The sequence below is a fragment of the Schistocerca cancellata genome, chromosome 4 (assembly GCF_023864275.1).
Source record: "Schistocerca cancellata isolate TAMUIC-IGC-003103 chromosome 4, iqSchCanc2.1, whole genome shotgun sequence".
Taxonomy (NCBI): Eukaryota; Metazoa; Arthropoda; class Insecta; order Orthoptera; family Acrididae; genus Schistocerca; species Schistocerca cancellata.
This window is the reverse complement of record NC_064629.1, coordinates 881,127,973-881,143,594: the sequence shown is the minus strand read 5'-3', so window position 1 is coordinate 881,143,594 and position 15,622 is coordinate 881,127,973. Positions and strand designations below refer to the sequence as shown.

The 15,622-nt window shown below is 45.7% G+C and overlaps 1 protein-coding gene across 1 annotated transcript in view; it reads left to right on the top strand.

The window, feature by feature from the left end:
- Window positions 1-15,622, top strand: part of LOC126185038 (dihydropyrimidine dehydrogenase [NADP(+)]) — a 330,209-nt gene that overhangs the window by 80,324 nt on the left and 234,263 nt on the right. The gene's annotated exons all lie outside the window — the stretch shown is intronic.

Genomic DNA, 15,622 nt, shown 5'->3' with positions numbered 1-15,622 from the left:
GTTCGCGCGCCGACCTTTTTCTTGGTGCAGTAGGCCTTCCCTCTTTCCAAACATTGGTTCATAATCTTCCAAGACGAGCCTTCCCTTAAATGTTCTCTTAACCAACGGAATTCTGTCTCGTGCTGATGACAATACCCGGCTTTTATAATGATCTGTTTCACATGGGTTTCTTCCTTATGCACTAGTACATGAGCTTGCTCTTAAAGTGCAGTTTCCAGAACATTAATAAAATACAATCCTGAATCTAATTTTTATACTATTTAAATATAGTAGTTTTGCTTCCATCAGCTGTTCCTTCGGGCCATGCGTGCTAACGAGTTAATTTCAACTGTGCCGGTGGATCTGTAGACCGTAAACGTCTGTGTTTATTCCAGTAATTAACTTTGCAGATACCTAGCACAAACACGCCACAACTGGTACCTATAATACTTGTCGATATAATTTGTGCTGGCGATTTCTTTGAAAATTTAGGACATCTGCTCCATTAAAATTTTCTCGTGCTGTGAATCGATAAATTTGTCTAAAGAATGCATAATTTCAGGATTGAGGATGGCATTGAGTTAAGTTACATTTTGGGTAGGTAATACCCTTGGTGACCCTACTGGCCAATACAACGCATTCCGCCTCAGTGCCATGACATTCGTACCAGTCTGTATAGCCAGAAGACGAAACTCGTTCCCACCGATCTCACATATTGTTAATGAAAACATCGTTTCCTTACAACACGAATTTCAACCCCTCAGGTGTCCCTTTTTCATAGCAGTTTGTCAACATACACTACTGGCCATTAAAATTGTTACACCACGAAGATGACTTGCTACAGAACCGAAATTTAACCGACAGGAAGAAAATGCTGTGATATGCGAATGATTAGCTTTTCATAGCATTCACACAAGGTTGGCGCCGGTGGCGACACCTACAACGTGCTGACATGAGAAAAATTTCCAACCGATTTCTCATACACAAACAGCAGTTGACCGGCGCTGCCTGGGGCAACGTTGTTGTGATGCCTCGTGTAAGGAGGAGAAATGCGTACCATCACGTTTCCGACTTTGATAAAGGTCGGATTGTAGCCTATCGCGCTTGCGGTTTATCGTATCGCGGCATTGCTGCTCGCGTGGGTCGAGATCAAATGACTGTTAGCAGAATATGGAAGCGGTGGATTCAGGAGGGTAATACAGAACGCCGTGCTGGATCCCAACGGCCTCGTATCACTAGCAGTCGAGATGACAGGCATCTTATCCGCATGGCTGTAACGGATCGTGCAGCCACGTCTCGAACCCTGAGTCAACAGATGGGGACGTTTGTAAGACAACAACCATCTGCACGAACAGTTCGACGACGTTTGCAGCAGCATGAACTATCAGCTCGGAGACCATGGCTGCGGTTACCCTTGACGCTGCATCACAGACAGGAGGGCCTGCGATGGTGTACTCAACGACGAACCTCGGTTCACGAATGGCAAAACGTCATTTTTTTTCGGACGAATCCAGGTTCTGTTTACAGTATCATGATGGTCGCATCCGTGTTTGGCGACGTCGCGGTGAACGCACATTGGAAACGTGTATTCGTGATCGCCATACTGGCGCATCACCCGACGTGATGGTATGGAGTGCCATTGATTACACGTCTCGGTCACCTCTTGTTCGCATTGACGGCACTTTGAACAGTGGACGTTATATTTCAGATGTGTTACGACCCGTGGCTATAGCCTTCACTCGGTCCCTGCGAAACCCTACGTTTCATCAGGATAAAGCACGTCCGCATGTTGCAGGTCCTGTACGGGCCTTTCTGGATACAGAAAATGTTCGACTGCTGCCCTGGCCAGCACATTCTCCAGATCTCTCACCAATTGAAAATGTCTGGTCAATGGTGGCCGAGCAACTGGCTCGTCACAATACGCCAGTCACTACTCTTGATAAACTGTGGTATCGTGTTGAAGCTGCATGGGCAGCTGTACCTGTACACGCCATCCAAGCTCTGTTTGACTCAATGCCCAGGCGTATCGAGGCCGTTATTACGGGCAGAGGTGGTTGTTCTGGGTACTGATTTCTCAGGATCTATGCACCTAAATTGCGTGAAAATGTAAACACATGTCAGTTGTAGTGTAATATATTTGTCCAGTGAATACCCGTTTATCGTCTGCATTTCTTCTTGGTGTAGCAGTTTTAATGGCCAGTAGTGTAGTTTCTAATGAGAAGACCTAGTACAGCAAGTGCATCACAGAATATATATTTACAGGAAGTGTCTTTAATATTGAAAACGGACAAGACTGAAAGTATACGATGGTAAAAGTAAAATCGTCCCAGTGCAGCCCCGTACGCAAACGAGTCGTTTGTAATTGCGAATGTGTGGTTACGAGCGGCCACTCAGTTAAGTATGAAATACAGTCTAAGACTAAACAAACCACTCACCACGAAGGAATTATTCGAACGGGATGGATATCGGTAAATTTAATGTACGTTTACAGAAACAAAGAAAAAGAAAAGAAGAGAAAAAGAAAAATTGGATGATTTGTTCAAGAGAAAGAGCTTCACAAACTGAGCAAAAGTCAAAAAGGTGTTGGTCCTCTTCTGGCCCTTATGCAAGCAGTTACTGTGGTGTCACCACCAGACACCACACTTGCTACGTGGTAGGTAGCCTTTAAATCGGCCGCGATCCGTTATTATACGTCGGACCCGCGTGTCGCCACTATCAGGGATTGCAGACCGAGCGTCGCCACACGGCAGGTCTAGTCTAGCGAGACTCCCTAGCACTCGCCCCAGTTGTACTGCCGACTTTGCTAGCGATGGTTCACTGCCTACATACGCTCTCATTTGCAGAGACGATAGTTAGCATAGCCTTCAGCTACGTCATTTGCTACGACCTAGCAAGGCGCCATATTCAGTAATTACACTCCTGGAAATTGAAATAAGAACACCGTGAATTCATTGTCCCAGGAAGGGGAAACTTTATTGACACATTCCTGGGGTCAGATACATCACATGATCACACTGACAGAACCACAGCCACATAGACACAGGCAACAGAGCATGCACAATGTCGGCACTAGTACAGTGTATATCCACCTTTCGCAGCAATGCAGGCTGCTATTCTCCCATGGAGACGATCGTAGAGATGCTGGATGTAGTCCTGTGGAACGGCTTGCCATGCCATTTCCACCTGGCGCCTCAGTTGGACCAGCGTTCGTGCTGGACGTGCAGACCGCGTGAGACGACGCTTCATCCAGTCCCAAACATGCTCAATGGGGGACAGATCCGGAGATCTTGCTGGCCAGGGTAGTTGACTTACACCTTCTAGAGCACGTTGGGTGGCACGGGATACATGCGGACGTGCATTGTCCTGTTGGAACAGCAAGTTCCCTTGCCGGTCTAGGAATGGTAGAACGATGGGTTCGATGACGGTTTGGATGTACCGTGCACTATTCAGTGTCCCCTCGACGATCACCAGTGGTGTACGGCCAGTGTAGGAGATCGCTCCCCACACCATGATGCCGCGTGTTGGCCCTGTGTGCCTCGGTCGTATGCAGTCCTGATTGTGGCGCTCACCTTCACGGCGCCAAACACGCATACGACCATCATTGGCACCAAGGCAGAAGCGACTCTCATCGCTGAAGACGACACGTCTCCATTCGTCCCTCCATTCACGCCTGTCGCGACACCACTGGAGGCGGGCTGCACGATGTTGGGGCGTGAGCGGAAGACGGCCTAACGGTGTGCGGGACCGTAGCCCAACTTCATGGAGACGGTTGCGAATGGTCCTCGCCGATACCCCAGGAGCAACAGTGTCCCTAATTTGCTGGGAAGTGGCGTTGCGGTCCCCTACGGCACTGCGTAGGATCCTACGGTCTTGGCGTGCATCCGTGCGTCGCTGCGGTCCGGTCCCAGGTCGACGGGCACGTGCACCTTCCGCCGACCACTGGCGACAACATCGATGTACTGTGGAGACCTCACGCCCCACGTGTTGAGCAATTCGGCGGTACGTCCACCCGGCCTCCCGCATGCCCACTATACGCCCTCGCTCAAAGTCCGTCAACTGCACATACGGTTCACGTCCACGCTGTCGCGGCATGCTACCAGTGTTAAAGACTGCGATGGAGCTCCGTATGCCACGGCAAACTGGCTGACACTGACGGCGGCGGTGCACAAATGCTGCGCAGCTAGCGCCATTCGACGGCCAACACCGCGGTTCCTGGTGTGTCCGCTGTGCCGTGCGTGTGATCATTGCTTGTACAGCCCTCTCGCAGTGTCCGGAGCAAGTATGGTGGGTCTGACACACCGGTGTCAATGTGTTCTTTTTTCCATTTCCAGGAGTGTAGAATGAATTCTGAACAGACAATAATGTGAATCATGTACCGTCAAGAGCGACGTTCATCATTAATGGATTAAATTTAAGTATCAAGCTAATTCCGTCCGCTTTCTGAATTCTAATTCCTTGTCATGTTCCAGACCTCGCGTCAGTATAGTCCTTCCCTCCTCACGCCTGCCTGCGTGAGCTAAAACGAGTGCATTTCGGCCTCCATTCATAACACGGTGTCGGCTCTTCTGCCAACGCAACAGTTACTCAATTTGATTAGCAGCGTTGCTGGATGTCCTCCTGACGGATATCGCGCCACATTGTGTCCAATTGGCGCGTTAGATGGTCAAAATCCCAAGCTAGTAGGAGGGCCCTGCCCATAATGCTCCAAACGTTCTCAGTGGGGAGAGACCTCTTTGGCCAAGGTACGGTTTGACAACCACGAAGACAAGCAGTAGAAACTCTCGCCGTGTGCGGGCAGGCATTATCTTGATGAAATGTAAGCCCAGGATGGCTTGCCATGAAGCACACCAAAACGGGGCGTAGAACATCGTCGACGTGCCGCTGCGCTGTAGGGGTGCCTCGGATGACAACCAAAGGGGTCCTGCTATAAAAATCAATGGCACCCTACACCACCATTCCTGGCTGTCGGGCTGTATGACGGACAGCAGATAGGTTCGTATCCCACCGCTGTCCGGGACGTCTTCTCTGGTCAACGGAGCTCAATTCGAAGCGGCACTCATCACTGAAGGCAATTCTACTCCTCTCCATGAGATTCCAGGCCGAAGATGTTTCTGGAGACGCCCCAGACAGCAGTAGGATACTTAGTTATTGCAAATGTATTCGAAACTTAAACTTTTCGATTAAGTCCTCCTTTAATGGGGTTCAAATTTAAGCTATGGTCTACCTTCACAGGAATACAATACCAGTTCTGCACATTAAATGCTACGGTTCACTGTACACTTGTATCTGTTAAAGGATCGTCATGTAAATATTGACAAGAGTGTACAGTTCGTTTCTACAGCTCTTCAGTTGTATCAACCGAAGTGCTGTTCACCATATTTGAGATGACCCTAGACAGAAATATCCAAGGATTAATATCAGATTATCCTTGAAGCCGCCGGCCGGGGTGGCCGAGCGGTTCTAGGCGCTACAGTCCGGAACCGTGCGACCACTACGGTCGCAGGTTCGAATCCTGCCACGGGCATGGATGTGTGTGCCGTCCTTAGGTTAGATAGATTTAAGTACTTCTAAGTTCTAGGGGACTGATAACCTCAGAAGTTAAGTCCCATAGTGCTCAGAGCCATCCTTGAAGCCAAGGAACAGGCGCTGCTCAACTTATCCATCTTGAACCACGTTAGCACGGTAGATGCCGTCTTCGATAAGCAGTAAAATGTAGGGAGACTTTTGTACCTTGAGAATTGTATTCCTAGAAAGAAATGTCCACAAGAGGCTGTCACAACCTGTTCCCGGCTTATTCGAGTGTATTTGCTGAGAGACATGAGGTTATATTTTTGCAGTATTTGTAAATATTTTTAATTTGCTGTTTAACATATTAAGGCTATTTTGAAGATATTGTTAATTCTTTGGGGCCAGAATTTTATAGTGAGCAAAATTCCATATACTTTTAAAACTAGTTACGTAGCGTGTGGACAGTTACACCATACTTCGTCGATCATGCACCATCTTCTACCTTGAAACGGAAGAACGTCTGTGTACGAAATGGAAATTTCTGTTTGTTTTCGATAACCTATATTTTAAAATGTTTTTAATTTTTAACTTAATAATTCTTCGTCTTCATTCGCTTTCACTTAATGATACGCAGCAGAGTAACAATGTAACAGAGTATTGACAAGATTTGCTCAATTACAACACTTTTAAAATTCAATAGAATATGTGTTTCTACAGGGACACAGTACTAGAAGTGGCTAAAGAATGTCTTGGAACAGTAGTGTGTAAAGGTAGGATGAAGCAAACAGTTTGTGGAATGACACAGTCAAGGCAGCCTGTAAAAGGAAAAAGAAGGCGTATCAAAAATGGCTACATACTAGAACTCAGGTAGACAGAGAAAGCTATGTTGAAGAAAGAAACAAAGCCAAACAGATAATTGCAGCATCCAAGAAGAAATCTTGGGAAGACTTTGGAAACAGGTTGGAGACTTTGGGTCAAGCTGCTGGAAAACCATTATGGAGTGTAATTAGCAGTCTTCGAAAGGGAGGTAAGAAGGAAATGACAAGTATTTTGGACAGGTCAGGAAAACTGCTGGTGAGTCCTGTGGATTCCTTGGGCAGATGGAGGGAATATTTTGAAGAGTTGCTCAATGTAGGTGAAAATACGATCAGTAATGTTTCAGATTTCGATGTACAATGGGATAGGAATGATGATGGAAATAGGATCACATTTGAGGAAGTGGAGAAAATGGTCAATAGATTGCAGTGCAATAAAGCAGCTGGGGTGGATGAAATTAAGTCAGAACTCATCAAATACAGTGGAATGTCAGGTCTTAAATGGCTACACAGGATAATTGAAATGGCCTGGGAGTCGGGACAGGTTCCATCAGACTGGACAAAAGCAGTAATCACACCACTCTTTAAACATGGAAACAGAAAAGATTGTAGCAACTACAGAGGTATCTCTTTAATCAGCGTTGTGGGTACAATCTTCTCAGGTATTGTTGAAAGGAAAGTGCGAGTATTAGTTGAGGACCAATTGGATGAAAATCAGTGTGGGTTTAGGCCTCTTAGAGGTTGTCAGGACCAGATCTTTAGCTTACGGCAAATAATGGAGATGTGTTATGAGTGGAACATGGAATTGTATCTATGCTTTATAGATCTACAAAAGGCATATGACCGGGTTCCTAGGAGGAAGGTATTGGTTGTTCTACGAGATTATGGAATAGGAGGCAAACTTTTGCAAGCAATTAAAGGTCTTTACATGGATAGTCAGGCAGCAGTTAGAGTTGACGGTAAATTGAGTTCATGGTTCAGAGTAGTTTCAGGGGTAAGACAAGGCTGCAACCTGTCTCCACTGTTGTTCATATTATTTATGGATCATATGTTGAAAACAATAGACTGTCTGGGTGAGATTAAGATATGTGAATACAAAATAAGCAGTATTGCATATGCGGATGACTTAGTTGTTATGGCAGATTCGATTGAAAGTTTGCAAAGTAATATTTCAGAGCTAGATCAGAAATGTAAGGACTATGGTATGAAGATTAGCATCTCCAAAACGAAAGTAATGTCAGTGGGAAAGAGATATAAACGGATTGAGTGCCAAATAGGACGAACAAAGTTAGAACAGGTGGACGGTTTCAAGTACTTAGGATGCATATTCTCACAGGATGGCAACATAGTGAAAGAACTGGAAGCGAGGTGTAGCAAAGCTAATGCAGTGAGCGCTCAGCTACGATCTACTCTCTTCTGCAAGAAGGAAGTCAGTACCAAGACTAAGTTATCTGTGCACCGTTCAGTCTTTCGACCAACTTTGTTGTATGGGAGCGAAAGCTGGGTGGATTCAGGTTACCTTATCAATAAGGTTGAGGTTACGGATATGAAAGTAGCTAGGATGATTGCAGGTACTAGTAGATGGGAACAATGGCAGGAGGGTGTCCACAATGAGGAAATCAAAGAAAAACTGGGAATGAACTCTATAGATGTAGCAGTCAGGGCGAACAGGCTTAGATGGTGGGGTCATGTTACACGCATGGGAGAAGCTAAGTTACCCAAGAGACTCATGGGTTCAGCAGTAGAGGGTAGGAGGAGTCGGGGCAGACCAAGGAGAAGGTACCTGGATTCGGTTAAGAATGATTTTGAAGTAATAGGCTTAACATCAGAAGAGGCACCAATGTTAGCACTGAATAGGGGATCATGGAGGAATTTTATAAGGGGGACTATGCTCCAGACTGAACGCTGAGTCCGCTGCTCGTGGTCGTGCCGTAGCGTTCTCGCTTCCCACGCCCGGGTTCCCGGGTTCGATTCCCGGCGGGGTCGGGGATTTTCTCTGCCTCGTGATGACTGGGTGTTGTTTGCTGTCCTTAGGTTAGTTAGGTTTAAGTAGTTATAAGTTCTAGGGGACTGATGACCATAGATGTTAAGTCCCATAGTGCTCAGAGCCATTTGAACCTGAACGCTGAAAGGCATAATCAGTCTTAAATGATGATGAAGATGATGATGTGTTTCTAGGTACATGGCCTTGTTTTGTCTTGGAAACTTTTTTTCACGTTTGGCTGGCTGGCTCTGAGCGCTATGGGACTTAAATTCTGAGGTCATCAGTCCAGTAGAACTTAGAACTACTTAAACCTAACTAACCTAAGGACATGACACACATCCATGCCCGAGGCAGGATTCGAACTTGCGACGGTAGCGGTCGCGCGGTTCCAGACTGTAGCGCCTAGAACCGCTCGGCCACTTCGGCCGGCTCCAGGTTTGGAAAAGACCTTACTTTTCCGGAGTAATTTTTGTAATTTCAGAGAAAGACGTCAACGCACGAAAAGTGAATTCTGTCATTTAAGAATGGAATAAGAAAAGGTAAACTTCTGTTACAGATGTGGCTAGAGACAAAAGTCTGAAAAGTGTTCCCAAGGTGCAACACTTTCTTTGCTGGTCCACATCATTAATGTACCACATTCCTCAACCAGGGGCCATGAGTGAAATTTGAGGCCAATTACATGGAGACTAAATCGAAACGTTGATATTTAAAATACATGTGTGCTAACCAGGACAATATTTCAAATGAGAAATGTTCAAATGTGTGTGAAATCTTATGGGACTTAACTGCTAAGGTCATCAGTCCCTAAGCTTACACACTACTTAACCTAAATTATCCTAAGGACAAACACACACACCCATGCCCGAGGGAGGACTCGAACCTCTGCCGGGACCAGCCGCACAGCCCACGACTGCAGCGCCCTAGACCGCTCGGCTAATCCGGCGGGGCGACAATATTTCATTCCGAAGCCAGCGGCGGCCCGTAACTATAGATTTACAATTAGCTCTCAGTTGGCTCGTTTCCAGACCAACATTAACTGGAATGTTTTTACTACTAATATCGCACACTTCCACCCGTGTCAGTTTTGGCTCTCAATTATGAATCATCTTGTGTACACTGTAAGAGAGAAAAAAAAACGACGCACCACGTAGGAGTTATACAAATTAGTCGCAAATTCATATTCATACGTGCATCGAAACGAAAATACAACAGTGGAAACATTGGCGGCTGATTGGTGAATGTGTGACACTGTAGTGCAGTTTCACAGCGCAGCTGGCAAGGATTGTAAACAGGGGACATATAGATACCAGGGCATAAAGTCATTGCGAATTTCATTCCTTGTAGTCAGTTGGATAGTAACTATGCCTCTCAGACAGCCGCATGAACAATGCAAAAGATGTCAACATTTGAGACAGGACGTGTAGTTTGCCTCAAAGAAGCAGTTTGGAGTAATCGGCGAATCGCTCGACATTTGAATAGAAGCGATGCTACTATTAGAGGATGTTGACTGGAATGGGTGAAACATGGCCGAAGGCAACGTTAGGAAGAAAGCAGTCGACCTAGGGACACGGCAGGACGTGACAAACGAGCAGTCGTCAGAGAGGCACACATGACCCCCGGTTCATCGCTATCGTCGATGCGACGTGCAACTGGTGCTTCAGTGATCACAAGGGCCATTAATAGGTGACTCACAGAAAGGGGACTGAGCACAAGGCGCCACTTCCGAGGACTACCAGGACTATCATTGGCCTCTGCACGATAACAAATCCGTTAGCAGTGGTGCTGGGCACATCCGGCTTAGAATCTCATTGACCGGAGTAGAATTGTCTTCAGTGATGAGTCTCGCTTCGAAATGACACCCCCTGACCAGCGAAGACGTGTCTGGAGACACCTCAGACAGTTGTTGGATACCAACTTGGTTGTTGTCCACCGTATAAACTGACAGCCAGCACTGATGGTCTGCGGTGCCAGTTCATTTCACAGCAGAACCCCTTTGGTTGTCATCCGTTGCACTCTTACAGCACGGCGGTACGTCGGCGATATTCTAGGCCCCGTTTTGTTGCACTTCATCGCAAGCCATCGTGCGCTCACATTTCAGCAAGATAATGCCCACCCACATATGGCGATAGTTTCTACTGCTTGTCTTAGCGCTTGTGAAACTCTTCCTTGGCCAGAAAGGTCACCGGATCTCTCTCCACTGCGAACGTTTGCAGCGTTATGGACAGGACCCTCCAACCAGCTCGGGATTTTGACGATATCGTGTGCTAATTAGGCAGAATTTGGTACGATATCCCTCTGGGGTATGCCCAACAACTCTGTCAATAAAGACTTCCTCAATTTGTGAATCTCTTTCTCTTGAATAAATCATATAGTTTTTCTGATATTTTCATCATTTGTTTGTCTGTATATGTACCTAACATTTATCGATTTCCGTCCCATTTGGATAATTCCTTCGTGGTGATTAGGTCTTTTTTTGTCTTAGAGTGTATCTCAAAGACTTTCATGAATGCAGTGCATCTTTTGCAATACTGATTTGATAGTAAGATACTAACTGTATCATCATAATTAATACAAAAGGCAAGAAAAGTGAAGTACAGTTTATAACAAAAAATAATACAAAAAATTAATAAGTATGAGTTATGCACTACTGGCCATTAAAATTACTACACCAAGAAGAAATGCAGATGATAAACGGGTATTCATTGGACAAATATATTTTACTAGAACTGACATGTGATTACATTTTCACGCAATTTAGGTGCATAGATCCTGAGAAATGAGTACCCAGAACAACCACCTCTGCCCGTAATAACGGCCTTGATATGCCTGGGCATTGAGTCAAACAGAGCTTGGATGGCGTGTACAGGTATAGCTACCCATGCAGCTACAACACGATACCACAGTTCATCAAGAGTAGTGATGGCGTATTGTGACGAGCCAGTTGCTCGCCCACCATTGAGCAGACGTTTTCAATTGGTGAGAGATCTGGAGAATGTGCTGGCCAGGGCAGCAGTCGAACATTTTCTGTATCCAGAAAGGCCTGTACAGGATCTGCAAGATGCGGTCGTGCATTATCCTACTGAAATGTAGGGTTTCGCAGGCATCGAATGAAGGGTAGAGCCACGGGTCGTAACACATCTGAAATGTAACGTCCACTGTTTAAAGTGTCGTCAATGCGAACAAGAGGTGACCGAGACGTGTAACCAATGGCATCCCATACCATCATGTCGGGTGATACGCGTTATGGCGATGACGAATACACGCTTCCAATGTGTGTTCACCGCAATGTCGGTAAACACGGATGTGACCATCATGACGCTGTAAACAGAACCTGGATTCATCCGAGAAAATGATGTTTTGCCATTCGTGCACCCAGGTTCGTCGTTGAGTACACCATCGCAGGCACTCCTGTCTAAAATGGCTCTGAGCACTGTGGGACTTAACAGCTATGGTCATCAGTCCCCTAGAACTTAGAACTACTTAAACCTAACTAACCTAAGGACAGCACACAACACCCAGCCATCACGAGGCAGAGAAAATCCCTGACCCCACCGGGAATCGAACCCTGGAACCCGGGCGTGGGAAGCGAGAACGCTACCGCACGACCACGAGATGCGGGCACACTCCTGTCTGTGATGCAGGGTCAAGGGTAACCGCAGCCATGGTCTCCGAGCTGATAGTCCATGCTGCTGCAAACGTCGTCGAACTGTTCGTGCAGATGGTTGTTGTCTTGCAAACGTCCCCATCTGTTGACTCAGGGATCGAGACGTGGCTGCACGATCTGTTACAGCCATGCGGATAAGATGCCTGTCATCTCGACTGCTAGTGATACGAGGCCGTTGGGATCCAGCAAGGCGTTCCGTATTACCCTCCTGAACCCACCGATTCCATATTCTGCTAACAGTCATTGGATCTCGACCAACGCGAGCAGAAATGTCGCGATACTATAAACCGCAATCGCGATATGCTACAATCCGACCTTTATCAAAGTCGGAAACGTGATGGTACGCATTTCTCCTCCTTAGACGAGGCATCACAACAACATTCAACTGGCAACGCCGGTCAACTGCTGTTTGTGTATGAGAAATCGGTTGAAAACTTTCCTCATGACAACACGTTGTAGGTGTCGCCACCGGCGCCGGCCTTGTGTGAATGCTCTGAAAAGCTTATCATTTGCATGTCACCGCATCTTCTTCCTGTCGGTTAAATTTCGCGTCTGTAGCACGTCATCTTCGTGGTGTGGCAGTTTTAATGGCCGGTAGTGTATATGTGTGACAGTGTACGTTAGAAATTAATTGTTCTGTTTCACGAAAACTGTATTTCACTGGGCCTCTGGATACTTTCTCCTCTACGTGATGTACAGGACTACCACCACTTATCCACTTGACTTGAGTGCTGAGTCAGTGCAGTCAAAGTGCCCTATGTAGAGGAGCGGTACCACAGATAGCTCAGGTAACCAACAAGTTCGCGATACTGTGTCCTACTGAATCTGAATAAAGTGAGCCGGTGAGACACACTTCACCTGTTGGGAAGCCTGCTGTGTCTCGTGTTAGGGGGAGGCACGTGCGAAAGAGCGAGGATCTGTTAATCCTCGTTAGTTCGAGCTGCCCCTTAGAGAAATGACAGCAAGAGACGGAAGGATAAACATGCACAGTCAGTGTGTATGCCTTGAGACCACATTCCGTAAGTTGAAGAGCCTGTTCCGTCTGACATTGAAGAAACAGAACGCAATCAATTGCAGACTGTGACGCACGTTGGAGACAACGATGCCTGTCGTCATAGTCTGATTTTTCCAGTGACTGACAGTGAAGGTTGAGAAGACCAGCCTTGCTCATGAAATTTCAACTAAGCTTACAGTCCGTAGCATTGTCCCCAGGACTGATCGTGACCCCTCGCTCACGGCTTGGGCCAGAGACTTAGAAGGTTCTGTGAAAAGGTAAGCTATGACTACCTAGACTTGCGTCAAAGGGTTGAGAACTGTAGAGTGGGTAAAATCCGAAATTAGTAGCGGTGAGGCTATTGAAAAAAAAATTAAGTGTATATCAAAATTACAAGTTAATGGGAATGAGGGGTGTATTTCTCGCAGCAGATGAGGAACTAAAATCCACTAAGACAAAAATTAAAGCTGCCTGCAAGAGTCTTTGATTAATATTAATGTATCAGCATTTGACATTTGCAATGGCTTATCTCGCGCTTACATTAACCTGTGATCTTGCAATGTATATCATTTAAATATGTTGCCTAGTCAAACGTATTCCCAAAATTTCATTACTCTACATTAATTATTTTTTGATGTTGCGATTTTTTCCGTCAGTGTTGGTAGAGACACGCCAACTGAAGGTTCAAATGGTTCAAATGGCTCTGAGCACTATGGGACTCAACTGCTGTGGTCATAAGTCCCCTAGAACTTAGAACTACTTAAACCTAACTAACCTAAGGACATCACACACATCCATGCCCGAGGCAGGATTCGAACCTGCGACCGTAGCGGTCGTGCGGTTCCAGACTGTAGCGCCTTTAACCGCTCGGCCACTTCGGCCGGCCCAACTGAAGGAAAAGCATTTGAGTGTCAAAAAGGTTAAAGAGTGAAGCCTTTAATGACTAGCATAGCAGAATCTCAAAAACCCTAAATAAATGCTCGTCATATGTAGAGGCTGTCAGTGGGACCAAAGTTAGCGTCCAGACACTTCTAAATGATATAGGACCTGGAACTGAGAGTATGAAAGCGAAAAAGATATTCTGAACTCCTTACTACTCAAGTTTATTTTCCGCACGCTTGCAAAAATTATTGAGGTATAATGGGAAGCAAAAAAAAAAAAAAAACCGAGATACATCGAAAAAATAAGTAAAGTATTTATTATTTCAAGAGTAATTACCATGACTGTCAATACATTTTTCCCACTGTGACAGAAGACGGTCAATGCCTTCATGTAAAAAACTTTTCGGTTGCCTCTGAAACTGTGACTGACATTTTCTTCGCCCGAAGCAAATCGACGGCCATGAATGTCTTGCTTCAGGACTCCAGAAATACGTCGGCCGCGGTGGCCGAGCGGTTCTAGGCGTTTTAGTCCGGAACCGCGCGACTGCTACGGTCGCAGGTTCGAATCCTGCTTCGGGCATGGATGTGTGTGATGTCCTTAGGTTAGTTAGTTTTAAGTAGTTCTAAGTTCTAGGGGACTGATGACCACAGATGTTAAGTCCCATAGTGCTCAGAGCCATTTGAACCATTTGAACCCACCAACCACTCTGAGGGATCTACTCCGAATCGCCGTTGAGGAGTGGGACAATCTGGACCTATAGTGCCTTGATCAACTTGTGGATAGTATGCCACGACGAATACAGGCATGCAGCAATGCAAGAGGATGTGCTACTGTGTATTAGAGGTACCGGTGCGTACAGAAATCTCGACCACCACCTCTGAAAGTCTCGTTGTATGGTAGTGCAACATGCAATGTGTGGTTTTCATGAGCAATAAAAAGGGCGGAAATTGTGTTTATGTTGATCTCTATTCCAATTTTCTGTACATGTTCCGGAACTCTTGGAACCGAGGCGATGCAAAACTATTTTTTTTTATGTGTGTAGGTATTAGTGTCACCTGCGTTGAGTAACAAATGAAATCGCTAAAACTGAAGAAAAAAGCCCGATAGAATTCCTTTCATCTTCTATACAGAATAGTCATAAGAGTGAGCCCCTCTTTTAACCATAATACACCGTAGATCTCTTGCAAAAAGGATCTGTGCCGCGTAGTTGAAACAAAGCACAGGAGCCACCCGTCTATCGTCCAGTATCTTCGACGCCCGTCTGTTGTAGGTTTTTAGATCATGTCGTTAGTTCAAACGTAATGTACTGTCTCCAACAGAAAAACTGCCTTCATGCCAACCAACATAGCTACCAGAAGTATCATCCATGCGCTGCTCAGCTTGTGCTTTCGTCACATAATGTCCAGAAAGTCATGTATCAAGACAGTTTCGTAGATGCACATTTGACATATGAAAAGCATTTGGCTCGGTACCATAACAACATTTACTGACAAGAGAGCGATCATGAATTTGTGACTGGATTGAGGATTTCTTGTGTTGTTTTTCTGGATAATCATGAAAAATGCACAAGTAAATGGATTAGCCCTCCATGGAAGTGTGCTTTGCCCCTTGCCATTCGTATTATATATTAATGACTTGGCATACAATATCAGTAGCAGCCATAGACTATTTGCACATAACACAGTTATCTATAATGAAGTACTAGTTCAATAAGGTTTCAGACTGGAGCTACTTGCGTTAAATGTTCAGATATATAAAATTTTCCACTTTGTATTACGAAAAAGCGTAGTATCCTA